General features: G+C 29.7%; 1 long non-coding RNA gene across 1 annotated transcript; it reads right to left on the bottom strand.

Annotated features, from left to right (window-relative positions):
* Positions 1 to 3281: 3281 nt before the first annotated feature.
* Positions 3282 to 3957, bottom strand: LOC113783969 (uncharacterized). The gene is made up of 3 exons (XR_003470022.2): positions 3849 to 3957; positions 3528 to 3760; positions 3282 to 3403 (listed from the first exon to the last, which is right to left on the bottom strand). It is a non-coding gene; the product is annotated as an uncharacterized lncRNA (long non-coding RNA).
* Positions 3958 to 5627: the final 1670 nt, after the last annotated feature.

Below are 5627 nucleotides of genomic sequence, written 5' to 3'. Positions count from 1 at the left end.
CTCATGTCTATGTGATTTTAATCCTTAGACAAATGCACATAAAACTGAAGTTGATGGAATGAGCAAGAAATATTTTGTCTGTCCAAAATTACTTTTATGCACGAAAAATGGTGTTTCAATTTACTTTGATGCTATCCTTTTTTAGTAATACTTAGCTGGTCCTTTGCTATCCTTAGAAATTATTTCGTAAAATCTAGGATCACTCTTTTTAAGAATGAGTTTAATTTATATATATCGATAATTTAAGATATTTTATAAGTTAGTTTAAGAGAATGCTTTTTGCAAATATTGGTACTAGTGGAGCTCATAAATAATGCATAAGAAGTGTTCAAAGCTATTAGAAAATTAGGTATAAGATTGGTTGTTTTCTCAAAATGGATACTCAATTAAGACCTCTCTTGTGGCCATAAAATTATGATATATAGTCTCTTTGATAAGAAGTCCACCCAAATAGTTATTATTCTTAATGACAATATTTTTATGTTTGATATTCTTTTAATTCATATTTGTTGGTTGTATTGTAGGGGCAGGGCATTAGGAATATACTGAAGTTTTTATAATTGTTAGAAACAAATTTTAATTGACTTCTTTAGTTAACAGGTACCATTCATATCTTGCCAAGTTTTTTTATATTTGTCTTTACAAACTTTATCATCTACTTATCAATAGATTGTGAATTTATTCCTATACATATCAATACCTTTCTACACTAAATGCAGTTTGAGTTGGGTTCTGAATGTCATGTTTGAGGTAGCACAAGGTTTTGTCATTACGATGTTTGGTAGTGCTTAATTTTATCTTTCTTCTATTATATACAGTCCAAATAGTAATGTTAGCATTTCACTCCTTAATTGACTGAAATCAAAGTTTATGGGGCTTCTTTCCAAATTATTACTTTAAAAGCAATTTTTCTTTACATCCTATTCTTTTAATTTTTCATGCGGGATCAAAATGTGCATTTCTCTAAAAATGTCCGTTTCTCAAAGTTTATGCGGGATCAAAATGTCCATTTCTCTAAAAATAAAAAAGGAAAAAACTACTCTAACAAAGTTTTATATGTATAGTATGTATGTACTCACTGATGAGAAGTTGTTGCGTGATAGTTGAAAGTATCTTGGTAGGTTTCATAGTGTCTAGATCTCATCTTCTTTGATTTGGCACCTATTGATTATGAGATTATACTCAAATTTAATAGTTTTTTCAAAATTTCTTTATTGGTTGGTTGTGTTTTAATGATAAATTTTGTAATATGATTCTTGATTGCAAAAATTGGATCATGTCTTGCTTTTATCGTTTTATCAGGTTGTTTGTGGAATGGTTCAAGTCAAGTTAATCAAGTGTTTTTTTTCTATTACATATCAATTTGAGAAAATTAACAAAAATGCACAAATTTGATTATTCCAAAAAATTTAAATGTTAATCTCTTTTAATTTTTCATTGTGTCATCTTAGATGAACTAACTTGCTAACTGCATGACACTCAAATATAACAAGTAATGCCTGAAATTTTTTTTTAATGAATTTCAGTTTCGTTGGTTGTTTGACTTTTCTACATGAAAAAAAATCATGTGGAAATTTCTTTTCATACATGTCAATGTATTTGCAAGATAAGATGGATGATGATTTGTTTTAGAAGACCTTAGTTTGACAAAAGATTTTGAGATATTTGAAAATATTGTGACAGATTGTGTAATCTGTATATGTACTTGTTTAATTAGACTATTTCTTGTCATTGTAAATTCACTTTTAATTGAAACTGTTTATTCATTGTAGAACTTCAACAAGACACAATAACTAGTGGTGGAAGACAAAAGTCTATTATTGACGACACAGTTGCTCTTGGGTCTGGGCCTGTCTAAGTTTTTCAACTAAGAAAAATTATACTTATGATTTATTTATATAGTATGTAAGTAAGCTTTAATAATGAACCTAATAATTATGTTAATTTAGATTTGTTTAATTACCTCTAGGTTTCAGACTTTTTGATCTTTTTGAATTCATATATGACTTATACTTGCATAACACGTGCCTATATTTTGAGGATAATATTTTGGCTGAAAACTATGATTGCGTGACATCATTTTGAACATGATTTGTTGATATTTGTTGGGTTGGTCCATGCCAATAATTTTTGTCTGTGTGGTTCATGCTTGATAATTGGTAGGTTTCTGTATGTTGGACTTATTGAGTTATATTTACTGAAATTTCTGAATTATTAGGTACTAATTTTGTGTTTAATTGTCATCAGCTTTTAAATGAACATCACTATTGAGAACCACACAAATTTACTCATGTTTCCACATGTGAAATGGTAAGTTATTGTCTTGATATTTTTTTATGTATCATTAAATTTTAGTTAAGTTTGTCATTTAAACTTTTATTATTAACTTAATACTTAGTCTAAATTTGATATTATTTTTAACTTATTGAAACTGGTATTATTGTTAACTTAGTAATTAGTAATATTGTTCAGCCCTACTTAGTAGTTTAGATTATAATATGAACTGATTATATTGTATTTAAATTAATAAAATGAAAACTTCATTGGTTATGAACTGGTTATATTGTATTTAAAAGATAGAATGAGAACTTAAATGGTTATGAGCTAGTTAGGTTGTACTTAGTATTTAAACTGATATAAGGATCGAGAACTTAATTGGCTATGAATTGATTATGTTGTACTTAATCTTTTATTTGTATGTTAAAATAGTACAAGTATTAAGAAAAGTTGTGAAGAACTTACTGCAACAATACGACCAGTTTCTACCGATACAAACAAGACACCAAAGAAAGCACCGATGCAAGCAAGAAAGTCAACTTTGTCAACCTTCAAAATGTAACAAGCTTCTCTTATTTCAACTAATCTTGGAAGTGCATAAAGGATATGAGTGTAACAAACTTGTTTTTTTTTAAAAAGCGCTGTAAATAAATTAAAAAAAACGCTGTAAAATGTCATTTTTTGCGTAATATAAGTATAGCCATAGGTGTATAATATAAGAGTCTTGTAAACAACTCCAAGCACATAACCACTGTTACTGCCATCACAATATTTGATATTGATGATTGACATCTTGCACTGAAATTTATTGCAGTCCTTGTAAATGAACCTGCAATTGTTAAGAAATTAAATCAATTACTATAAAAACAATATATTCTTTTTTTGAATCAACTGCAATATGAGAAACCATCATTTTTTGTCTCATGTTAGTTTTCTTTCATTTTTTTCCACACTTGTGCAACTTAAATAATTGGAAAAAAAAAAAAGTAACACACTGACCAATTGCAACATAACATGAAGTGAAAGATCCTGCAATGTTCATACAACCCATTGCTAACATTTCTTTGTTCCCATGAAGATGGTATCCCTTAATTGAAGCAAATGATCTACCAACAGCCATTGCTTCCTATAATACCCAAATTAACACTCATATCCATTAAGAAGATTAAAACATTTTGAAACCAAAAAAAATGTACCATTTGAAGAAAAATAATTAAAAAAAAACTATGGAAATTAGTTAACTAACATACAGTGAGAGCAATAACAGCACAAATCAATCCAATTTTAGCTGCTTGACCAACATGTGGACCATTGAGTTGTAATTGGTGAACTGAGGTTGGATTAAGGCCTGTTTTGACATGTGTTACTATATATTAACCCCATTTTTATCAGCTTTTGATATATACACAATAAAAGTTGATAGTATAACTGATACAAGAGGAGCAATAGCTGGCAACCAGAATAGCTTTTTGTTTCTTTTGCCCTGATCAAAATATAGTCAGAAACTTAATTAAAATCATAGGCATTGTAGTAATGGAAAATTTGGATGCCAGAAATATTTTATTACTTACCATAAATCTTGCAATCAAAAGGAAAATCAGGAATGAACTTCCAATGAAAAAATTCAGAGGGTACCACTCTCAACACTCAACATAAATACACAAAAAAATAATGTCAAATATCAACAAACTCAAATAAATAGTTCTTTCCAAAATTTATGATTTATTACAATATATCTTTCTCGTTCTTTCAACCTCAACTTTCTCAAGAAACACTAATAACTAGTATGATCATTGCAGTAATAATTAAATCAGTATGAACATTGCAGTAATAACAAAATCAGATCAGGAAGAAATAGTAATAACATTGGCTTACATTATAATCCTATATTAAAAAATCAAGAATCACACGATTGAAATTAACAATCAAGAATGAACAATAATAACATTAACAATCTGAGTTGATTCCGTAAATTCGAACACACATTTTGTCCAAACAAATACACAAATGAAATGCAATGAAATCTAAACTGCGACACTAAGGGTGAGACGACAACACTTACATTCAAAATGGACCAGAGACGACAGTGAGACGGCGAAACTGAGAGTGAGGGAAACGGTGAGGCCGCAAGAGTGAGTGAGGCGAGGGAAAAAGTGATGCGGCGACGAGAGACTGTGTAACGCCTAGTTAAGTGGGTATAAAAACTGAGGTAATAATGGAAAAAAAAATTCAAAGTTATATAAGAGAATAAGGTACTGTAATAAATAATGAATTGTTCAAAAGAAGTAATGTTATGAAATCTCAAAATAAATCCTTACAACTGAAAAATCTTTAATATTTAAAATATCCAAAATTGGTCAAATAATATCTAATCCCGAAATAAAGTACGATGTAGACACTATGTCTACTTTTTTTGATCTACTAACCTAATTGAAGGAAGTCACTCTTCTCAAGGGAGGTAGGACTTCTCAACTCTCGACATCCCCAACGGTCTCAGTATCTGAAAACAACACTTTGATTAGATACTAAATCCCAATGAATAATACACACAATTTTAAAACAAGTATTGTTCTCAGCCGGAGCGGTAACCGGAAAAAAGTCGATCATGGCATCCGCCTTCATCCAAAAATATTCTTTAGAACTATTAATGATATAACTAAGTTTCTCTATAATAACCAACTACTTCCAATAATTAATAAAAAAAATCATCAATTAAATTAACGATAATCTACATCTATCATAATCAGATAATTCCAATATACACATTTATTCTGCAGAAAATTATCAATCAATTCAATGATGGAGATATACTACTTATGCGAAGTGAGTATTATTTAATCATATGAAGCACCAGCACATCCAGTGTGGGGTACAAGACCCATCTGTGTAGAGTTTAAAACTCATCTATGTATAGGGTACAAGATTCATCCGTGTGGAGTTTAAACATCATCTCTTTGTGAAGTTTAATACTCATCCATATATGGGGTACACGACTCATCCGTGTGGAGTTTAAACCTCATCTCTCTGTGAAGTTTAATACTCATCCATGTGGAGTTTCAACCTCATCTCTTTGTTAAGTTTAATACTCATCTATATGTGTAGAGTTTAAACCTCATCTCTTTGTGAAGTTTAATACTCATCCATGTGGAGTTTAAACCTCATCTCTTTGTGAAGTTTAATACTCATCTATTTGTGTGGAGTTTAAACCTCATCCCTTTGTGAAGTTTAATACTCATCCATGTGGAGTTTAAACTTCATCTCTTTGTGAAGTTTAATACTCATCTATATGTGTGGAGTTTAAACCTCATCTTTTTGTGAAGTTTAATACTCATCTATATGTGCGGAGTTTA

Source organism: Cicer arietinum, chromosome 1, assembly GCF_000331145.2.
Source record: "Cicer arietinum cultivar CDC Frontier isolate Library 1 chromosome 1, Cicar.CDCFrontier_v2.0, whole genome shotgun sequence".
Lineage (NCBI taxonomy): Eukaryota > Viridiplantae > Streptophyta > Magnoliopsida > Fabales > Fabaceae > Cicer > Cicer arietinum.
Note: the sequence above shows the minus strand (reverse complement) of the source record. Positions and strands in the feature narration are given on the sequence as shown.